This window comes from Triticum urartu, chromosome 2A, assembly GCF_056163025.1.
Source record: "Triticum urartu cultivar PI428250 chromosome 2A, HENAU_Tu73, whole genome shotgun sequence".
Taxonomy (NCBI): domain Eukaryota; kingdom Viridiplantae; phylum Streptophyta; class Magnoliopsida; order Poales; family Poaceae; genus Triticum; species Triticum urartu.
This window is the reverse complement of record NC_141874.1, coordinates 283,426,697-283,437,079: the sequence shown is the minus strand read 5'-3', so window position 1 is coordinate 283,437,079 and position 10,383 is coordinate 283,426,697. Positions and strand designations below refer to the sequence as shown.

General features: G+C 41.6%; 1 long non-coding RNA gene across 3 annotated transcripts; it reads right to left on the bottom strand.

Annotated features, from left to right (window-relative positions):
* Positions 1–708: 708 nt before the first annotated feature.
* LOC147984838 (uncharacterized) lies at positions 709–9,669 on the bottom strand. 3 transcript variants are annotated; one of them, XR_015616261.1, is made up of 6 exons: positions 9,211–9,669; positions 8,991–9,145; positions 7,532–7,610; positions 6,543–6,674; positions 3,498–3,636; positions 709–2,672 (listed from the first exon to the last, which is right to left on the bottom strand). It is a non-coding gene; the product is annotated as an uncharacterized LOC147984838 (long non-coding RNA). The 3 variants fall into 3 exon arrangements; XR_015616260.1 differs by having other exon boundaries at positions 3,498–6,674; XR_015616262.1 differs by having other exon boundaries at positions 3,498–6,674; positions 8,991–9,136.
* Between the last annotated feature and the right edge of the window lie 714 nt (positions 9,670–10,383).

Here is a 10,383-nt window from a genome sequence, read left to right as displayed (position 1 = left end):
CCACTACTGATCAACTAGAACGAAACAACACAAAGGACAAGATCTTCATCGAGCTCCTCCTTGAGCTTGGTTGCATCATCTGCACGGTAACCTCGGCACCTGCAAACTAGTTTTGGAAGTATCTGTGAGTCACGGGGACTCGGCAATCTTGCACCCTCACGATCAAGACTATTTAAGCTCATGGGTAAGGTAAAGGTATGATGTGGAGCTGCAACAAACGACTAGCATATATGGAGAAGGTCTCAACAATAAAAAATGTATTAATGCTCATGGGTAAGGTAAAGGTATGATGTGGAGCTGCAACAAGCGACTAGCCGGACTTGTGTAGATGATTAGGGGTCATGGATTTGTGTAGCTAGCTACCATGGCTAATCTCGTGTCTGCTGCAAATGTATTAATGCTGACTCTTACTAAGTGTGATATTTTCTGATCCCTTTTAGCTCAAGATCACTAAGGGACTTTTGTTAATCTCTTTGCTCAGCCCCTCTTATAGCATTGCTAGTTGCAGGTGAAGATTGGAGATCATTGCTTGTTAGAACATTGTTTATTGTTGGGATATCACCATATACTTTGCTCAGCCTCTCTTATAGCGTTACTAGTTGCAGGTGAAGATTGGAGATCGTTGCTTGTTAGAACATTGTTTATTGTTGGGATATCACCATATTATCTTGTTTATCTTAATGTATCTATCTACAGGGCCTGAACATGGGAGCAACTCAAAGAGATTAACAAAAGTCTCTCAGTGATCTTGCCAAAAGGATCAGAAAATACATTTGCAAGCATGTGAACATGGCAAAAACATAATCAGATCACAGACTTTGTAAAAGTCAGCATTAATACATTTGCAGTAGACACAAGATTAGCCATGGTAGCTAGCTACACAAATCCATGACCCCTAATCATCTACACAAGTCCTCCCCACCTCCTTCCTCATGTTGGCTCTGACCGGGACGGCACACCAGTCAGCACCACAAAGGGGTCAAACACAACCAAGCTCTAACTGGGACATCACACCAGTCAGCACCACGAAGGGGTCAAACACAACCAGGCTCTAACTGGGACATCACACCAGTCAGCACCACGAAGGGGTAAAACATAACCAGGCCATGAAGTACTCAGCAAGAAGAAGGGGTCAAACACAACCAGGCCATGAAGTACTGGTGGATTTTAAATGGGCAAAGGCTAATTAAACATGAGAAGATTGTTACCAACCATACGTCCCCTGCATTAAGGTGAATGCCTGCTCCAGAAGTCGATGTGGTGTGAATCTTTAGAAAAGCCCATAGTACTCCGAACTCTTACAAAATCATTCACATTTTTTTTATTCTTCAGCATAAGAATGGGGGTGCATGTACAATAACTCACGGGATTGATGAGCACAAAGGAAAATATAAGGAAATTCAAGACATAAATCAATCGGCCAGAACCTTGACTTCCAGTCGACCGGCGCACATTGTTATGCTTGCGAAGGGAGACATCGACGTTAGAATCACATAAGTATCTCATGTCAGAGATCATCAGTACCTTACACAGCGTCGTGCCGACTCCTACACCTTGTTGTCGTGGAAGGAAAAACCAGAGAGTAAGGCCCATTTCGAAAGCTACCAAATTCACCACCCAGAGTCCATTATATTTATCCAGTGAGTTGCCTCCCATAATGCCCACAATTATGGTCACAATCTATATATGCTCATAAGTAAAAAGTAGTTGACAGTAAACTATAAGCATTACTCATAAACTATTAATGCTGACTCCTACGTCTAAATATTGGCTCAACTTGTTCTAGTTAATCAGTAGGCATAACAATAAAATATAATTCTTCTAATTGAAACACATGAAAATAATGGAAGAAAGGGAAGAGAAAAAATAACTTCAGCATAGGAACAGCTGCCATCCGACATAACACATGCCTTCAGGTCATCTACATAAAGAAAAAATGATAAGGCTTTTAAAGGCTTCATTGAGCAGGTGCACATGTGACTCGTATGTCCATATTAGCATAGGCATATTTTAAGAGCACTGTCATTTTCCCTTTTCAACATACGATGCCCTAATGTTAAGAAGTACATTAACAGGTAAGTAGTGCAGCTTGCCGCACACTGCCTAAGTCCAATCCACATAACAGGTCGCATCCATCAAAAAAGCATGTGGGCACATCAAATAAGAGAGTGGCCATTGAGATAAGAGATAACACATCCCATAATAATACAAAGCAAATTTTCCTATGATAAGGATACAAAAATCTACATAGGTGCCCATTAGAATTACACAACAAACTGCGTAAAGATCAAAAACATGGGCTTGGAAGGTACATAATTCAAGGTTCATCCTTATTCTGATAAAAATATAAGGTAACAACAAAAATCTATATATTTGAACCCTCATATGATGCATGGTCGAATAATATAGATTGACCATTACCAGAATAGATTTGGCAAGAAAAAAAGACTACAATCTTGTACAGTTCAAACCATAGGCTGGCCCTCAGAATGCTGGTGTGGTCACAAAATCATAGATAATCCAGAGAAGCATAACAGTGGCATGCAAGAAAAATAAACCAAGACATAGGAGCATCGACGTAAAATGTGAAAGAAAAGAACCGGTGCATCAAAGATAGTGAATCTTGTATTTTCAGTCGCAAAGTGGACCCTACCAACTTCGACAGTCTTCCCCTGAGCATATGCAAGAAAAAGCATAAGAAACCGTAGAGCATTAACACTGATCATTAAGCAGGCACAATAGTGTATCTGGAACATAATAAAAGCTGATGTAACATTAGGCACTCTCAAGATTTTATACTTGTGGGTTGTGGCCTAGAGGTAAGTTTTAATGTTGCAAATAGAGAGTTCAAAGTTTGGGTCATCAATGGATTGCACCTCCTCAAACTCGGATTGTTCATTAAATAGATCTGAGGAGCACTTGGTATGAGTGGCCTCTATTCATGTTGCCAAGCACACAAATATTAGCATTTAATTTTGGGGAAAAGATTAAATGCTGGATAGAAAATGCCATGCTCTCCATTTAACATACACTGGAAATTTCATTTCAATTCAGCATAGCTTGAACTCCTGATAGGCAATTCGTGAGTTAACATTTGGACTAAGATGGCCTTCATAAAACATATATGATCCAGTTTGAGAACATTTGTAGCATTTAAAATGAATGCATTAACATTTGGACTAAGATGGCCTTCATAAAACATCATTGATTATCCAAAAAGGCGCATATGTCGTGCTTTCTTTATCGACACAAAAAAACCAGGAGCACTCTTGCAAATAAATGTGAGAAGCATGGGCATTATTGCAGATTATTAATCCACGGTCCTATGAAAAATCTCAAGAACTAATATAAGTTGGTGTCTCTTTACTTCAGCAAAAGAAGCATAGGACCCTCAAAACAAGTGTTAAAATTTACAAAAATCTATTCAGCAGCAGCCAAGACGACCAAGCAAGCATGCACCAATATATAGATCAACTTTATGGTAAATAGCGGCCTACCTCTTTCTCGGCAATGGCCATAATGAGAAGGTCACTAACTGTTCTTCATTTGCGGCAGACACGCGTGTGCCTACAGCCTTCTCATTATGGTGAATATTAGATGACATGATTGTTTGTAACTGAATAAAATCTCCAAATTCTGAAAATGATCATAAGGAGCATCATATGAACTTTCTCATGGGTATCATTACAGTAATACAAAAACAACCATATGCAATGCAGCAATCATAATCAGGGCAAGCATTAAAATTAAACAACTATCATCATTGTCCATTGGAGATCTTTATAAGCCAAATTAAATGGAAGGAAAATGTCAGGACCCCCACACTTTGTCGTGGCTGAAACTATATGAAAAATTAACAATAAAACTTCCACTTTCCATGTTTATCCAAATTTTAGTTTAAGAACCAGATTCTCCTTTTTCTACACTTGCCCATAGATTTCCAATGAAGAATAAACGACACGGTAGTGGATACAGTGGGAGCAGGTTTGTCAATATTTGTTTTAAGCAAACAATATGATAGTAAGAAAGGAGATCACAAACTTAATGCACTAAAAATGAATAAAAAGTGTGAACATATATTATAACCCTACATACCGGCAAGACTATTTAAATTTTGTGAGCAGGAGAAGCCTCAAAGATAACTTACATAATTAATTTGGAAAGGCATAACCCTTGTTGTTTATAATGATGACTCTGGAATCTGTACCATCAGATAGATACTGAGAATGCCTCAGCAATCTATTCAGATCTAAATTTATATATCATTTTCTACAATGCATCATTATGTTTGGAACTCAACCTTGACTCTATTCAAGCACAATTGGCAAGATTGAGGTAAACAAAAATGGCATCAAAGACATCACAAACCTCACTTCACAATAAAACAACTGCATATCTGGTGCATTATCAGTGAGATCAAAATCCAATATAATGCTTCCAAGCTCCATATCTCTACTTTGCAGAGATCAAGTGGGGAAAAAAAATCAGAAATGACACAATTTTCTCCCTATCAGCATGTCCCAAGGAATTTATGTTATAGAGTAGGCAACAAAATGACTTGCCACCTCATACAAACAGGAAGAGGTAATCATTTCATTCATAAATTTTTCGGGCACAATAGTCAAAAAAACATGGAAAGGCAAGTATTGCATAGCAAATATTGGAGCAGAAAGTTCCTACTTGAGCTAGATGATATCAGATATAACCTTTCGTCTCAATGTGAATACTGATCGAAGATCTATTATCTAGTCATGTCACATGCAGAATAAGATACAAAAAGATCATGTAGTATACAAAAAATGGAGTGCAGCAACAACAGAAAGAAACACTAAAAGGGAACATAGAGCAGAAAACCAACCCAAAATGCAAGCAAGAATTTTAAAAGGGGTACATAGAGCAGCATGAGCATTAGGCATAGAAAAATGGGGTCACCTTAAGATCAAGAATCAATGGCCCTCTCTCAGTTCAAATCAGAAGGAAAGAACCACTATTATTGATTAAAGTGTTTTTTAAATAGGCAAAGCACTGCAACACTGGATCCTAAGCTACAGTTGAGGCATACAAAACTATAAGTGTCTGTTCTTTTCATATATAAACAACCTTTAGTATCTCAACCAGAACCAAAGCAAAACAAAAAACATGGTTAAGTAACCAGCAAAGGAAGAACAAAACTTTTGGAATTTTAAAGTAACAAGACATGAAAAGTTCTTTTTTGCCTTCAATATTACACACATGAGGGGAGGTAGCTGCAGTTTTATTGCATAGTGGGCTTGGATTTGCCTTTCCTCGATCATATAGCCTACCCCCATCTCTTATCACCAGATCGATCTGTTTATACAATAGAGCTGCCCTGGTTATCACTCAACAAGAATGACCATCCAAGGACAACAAGTATCATAGGATCAAAAAGGATTCTAGAGACAAGAGGGAGGATCCAACTTAATGCCCACTGGTGCCTCGATTGCTCAAAGGCACACTAATTCCAGCCAAGGTAATCATCATCGCCCTAGCACGAACACCACTTGAGCATAAATAAGCAACACATTTAAATACAAATAAAAATGGTTCAAGATTCATTGCATAGCCGCCATGGACACCATCGCCGGCGCCGCTGATATGCCGCCCTCTTGCGTGGCCGCTGCCGCCATCGCCATGGGAGCCACCTGCGTGGGAGGGAGGGAGGCAGCTGCAGGAGCGAGTGAGAGAGGACGCGGCGGCTAGGTTTTCATCGCAGAAAGTCACGGTCATTTTATACCCCCCCTAAGCGAAATGACCCAGATGCCCTGGTGGGGGCACGGTATTTACATTTTGTTGCAACTGGAATTTTATCCGACGGCCCAGGTCGATCGAGGTCAAAATCGGATGGCCCACAGCGATCGGGCTCGAGACCGAACGGTCGGTATCACGACGGACTTTCAATCGGACGTCTAAAAATCCAAACAGCTGAGGAAGCTCCATTTCGGTTCAGACTCTAACAATGGGATTCTCGATTCAGGGTTCATTGCATAGCGGGCTCAGATTCACCTTTCCTCGATCATATAACATACCCCCGTCATCTCTTATCACCAGATCAATCTGTTCATACAGTGGAGCTGCCCTGGTTATCACTCAACAAGATTGACCATCCAAGGACAACAAGTATCACATGATCAAAAAGGATTCTAGAGACAAGAGGGAGGATCCAACCTGATACGCACAGGTGCCACGATTGCTCAAAGGCACACTTATTTCAGCCATGATGAATCATCATCGCCCTAGCACGAATGCCACTGATCAATCTAGCAAATCCAGGAGCATAGCTATAGGACCAGGGCATCCACATGTAAACCAGAGCATCACATTAGCTCCTATGATAGCAACTAAACATGAACAACAGCCTGCAAACCCTAAAATGGCATGGATCCACAACAACAGAGCTCAAATAGGAACCAATGCATGAGTAGGGCATAGAGCATCAACCAGACGAGCACCACATCAATATAGCCATGGCCATGTCCCATACAGTAGCCGAAGCAGAGGGGCGGGAGGAAGATGGACCTCACCGAGGGAGGCTGTAGCCGAGGCAGTACTCAGTGCGCGCCGGGGTTGCGCCTGAACACCGTCCAACGGCGAGGAACCGCGTCGGAGTTGCGCCTTGCACCATCCCGCCGACGAGCACGAACCCATCAAACAACCTGTGCAAGGAAAGCATCGTTGTTTATCAGAAACAATTAGCTAGGAATTATTATTTAATAGAAATGCATTTTTTAGCACATAGATATATACAGGAAAAATACATGAACAGATCCTTCTATCAAAGGTCACAGAAACAACAATATGAAATCAATATGTTAGTTAGAAAATGTTTTGGTAGAACATATTCAAAACATCCATGTGCAGTACAAAAGGAACTTGACCTTGTTGCAACCATCTCTGAACCTGACACTACAGTCTGAACCAGGGAAAAGGAATAACAATGCAGCTTTCTAGTCCTGACTGCTTTTCTTGTGAGCAAATGCATAATAATTTAGACTCAGGTGGCACTATACAGAACAAAAACAGTCTGAACTACTGCAAATACTACCATCGAGTCCTTACCGTGGATGACCATAACCATGTTGAGATTAACGGTAATGTGTATAAATTATTTACAGTTTTTCATGTTGAGATTGGTGTGTCCATAATGGAATAAGGACTCGATGAAGAGCATGTCACGGTGAGACAAATTGTACTTACAGCAAGTTTCATAATATATTTTGATTACTGATTAGCACAACAACCATAACCATGTGCACAACAATTAGCAGGAAAACGCAGGAAAACAACACAGGCACATATAACCGAATCTGCAATATGATGAATATCAGAGACTGGAAGACAGAGAAAGAGAGACAGGGAGGGGGGTAGGGTGGAGTACCACCATGGATGAATGGACAGTAAACTGGATCTACAGGTTCTATCATTGTACCGTATCTCCTTCCCATCATTTGTTCTAATCCTACAGATACGAAAGAAAAGAGAGCAGGGGAAAGCGTGGAAGAGAAGGGCTCACCGAGCATAGAAGGAAATCAGTCGAAGCAGGCTAGGGTTTGTCCGATGACCGAGTGAACAGGACAAAAGAAGCATTCACCCTGAATAAATCAAATCAGAAAGTAATATTTAGTTAGCATCACTAAAAATTTGAAAAAAAGGAAATACATAGATATGTACATGCATTTTAACCTACTATAAGCCAAGCTGATGCCGGCATGGCTATTCGTTAACTTTACATCATTCAAGAAAATAGATCAATATTACCAGTTTGAGAGAATAGTTTGAATTGAATAAAAGGATTCACTTAACTGAAAAGATTCATTTAGTTTGAATGAATAAAAAGTTTCAGTTAACTAAAATGATTCAAAGAAGAGCAAGCAGGAGTACACTACTGCACAACTTGACTGAAAAAATTTACTCCAATAATACTGCTACATTTGCTACTCCAGTACAGAGGGAGTACTCCATCTAGTTAATGCAAAAGATTCATTTAGTTTTAACAAAAGATTTTGCTGAACAAGAGCACTAAATTTATTGCAAGTTTACACTAATGCAAAAGATTTTACTTAAAAGATTTTGCTGAACAAGAGCACAAATGATTCATTTAGTTTGCACTTGCTACTCCTGATTGGAAGAAAACTACAGCAAGTCCTACACCTGCATGTAAATGACCCCACATCAGCTTTGTGTTTCAACTGATTGGTTAATTTTGTTCTACAACAATTGCTTGTAACTGATCTGTTAGCTACTGGAGGTGTCCTTGCTTACTCAACACAATGGAGAACTGCTGTATTGGAGGCATTGGATCAAGAACTACCCCAGAGTACAATTTTCTTTACTGCAAGAACTCTACAAACTACTGCAAGAACTACATGCAGTACAGGAAAACATAACAAACAATTTCTTTCACACGTTCTTTCTTCACATTTTTTACTCCTTTATTTACTTGGATCAAGAACTACTGCAATAGTGACCTGGAAAGTATCTTCTGGTTCAGTTTACTCAGTTTAGCACAAGGAGTGACCAAGAACTATTCTCTACATAAAGTACTCAGTTTGGTCGTTCAGTTCACTAAGAAAGTAACAAAAGTGACTTGGATCCAGAACTATTCTCTACACGAAAGCATAGGAAATACTCATATCCTTTCTTTACATGGGAGCTATCTTTAGCACAAGAGTGACCTGGCAGGAACTGCAATCTGCAGTTCTGCTGTTTGGTGTGCATTAAGGATTCAGGAGCGAGACTGAGCAGAGACGGAGAATGTCAGTGTCCATTAAGGATTCAGTAACTCCAAACTCTACTGGACCAAGAACTACTGCAAGTACTGAATCCGACCACTTCAAGTACTACTGGATCAAGAACAACTGAATCCGACTACTTCAAGTACTACTGGATCAAGAACTACTACAAATACCATGCATGGAGAAGAGAGGCCGTACTATTGCAAGTATTCAGCGTGGAGAAGAGAGAGGCCGTACCATGCGTGGATGCGTGAGGACAACGACGATGTGGAGGCTCCGGCGCCGCTCTGCTGCTCCGACTCGTCAGATCCGTCGCTCCGGCGCCGCTCTAGACCAGTTTTGGCGCCGCTCCACATCCACGCCCGCGTAGCCCATATCCAACTCTGGCGCCGCTACACATCCACGCATCCGTCACAGAGAAGCTCGTCGCCGATGCAAAAATAATTGATTTTTTTACCTTCAGGGGAGCATGGTGGTGGCAGTTGGCGCCTTAGGACGGAGAGTGCTGCACCCTAGTGGCCACCTTGCGCCAGAACGGATCCGGAGGGAGGAACGATGACCTTGCCGGAGATGTGCACCTCCTTCGTCCACCACCACGCTGGGAGGGATGGCCGCGCGCGCATTACCATTGTGGTCAGGATCGGGAAGGGCAGAGGAGCGTGCCAGCGAGATGAATCTCGGCCGTCACGGCTGGATCTTGCCGTCTCGAGTCGCACGGCTGTGCAGAAGAGGCGCTGGGGTTGTGGTTGTAGCCCCACCTCGTACTGTGAGGCGGCGGCCCGCACTACTGCAGAGCGTAGCGGAGGAGGGCAGGAGGACGCGGCGTAGGGGAGGAGGGGAGGAGGACGAGAGCGCGGCGGCGGCTGCTAGGGTTGGGAGGGGATCAGGTAAGAGAGGAGAGTGGGGGAGGAGGAGGCGGCTAGGTCTCCCTTGGCAGCGGCCCCCTTTATACCCCTCCTAAGAGAAATGACCAAAATGCCCTGATGGGGGCATCGTATTTACATTTTGTTGCAACTCGAATTTTATTCGACGGCCCAGGTCGATCGAGTCAAAATCGGATGGCTCACGGCGATCAGGCATGAGATCAGACGGTCGGTATCGTGAGGGACTTTCGATCGGATGGCTGAAAATCCAAAGCGCCGAGGAGGCTCCATTTTGGTTCGGTCTCTAACAAGGGGATTTGGGAAGAAACAGAGGAGGCAGTTTGTTCCTTAATTGTGTATATAACAAGTTTCCGATCTCTATTTTTTGAGAGAAAGGGCTAGATTGCTTATTTGCATCCATCAATTATTGTTGCCCATGAATCCAAATTCATTTACTGTTTGAAAGGGCCAGATTGCTTATTTACTTATCCACGAAATTTCACAAAGAATTGTCAAATGCGAAACTTTTCAAAGAGGCCAAAGATTTCAGTTCAATGTCTACGCAAAGCCATTGAAAATGTGAAACTTAGTCAGGTTGAATGTTTTCTCAAATTCGCAACTAGTGAAGAATAATTTGAAATACAGTGAGACGCTTCGTATTGTTTTCACGTCAGAAAAAACAGAGTACTCGTATTGATCTATGTGTATGTGTGAACTCAGGAGGTATTTTTCACAGAGTAATTTTGAATGGTTCCAGAAAAAGTACT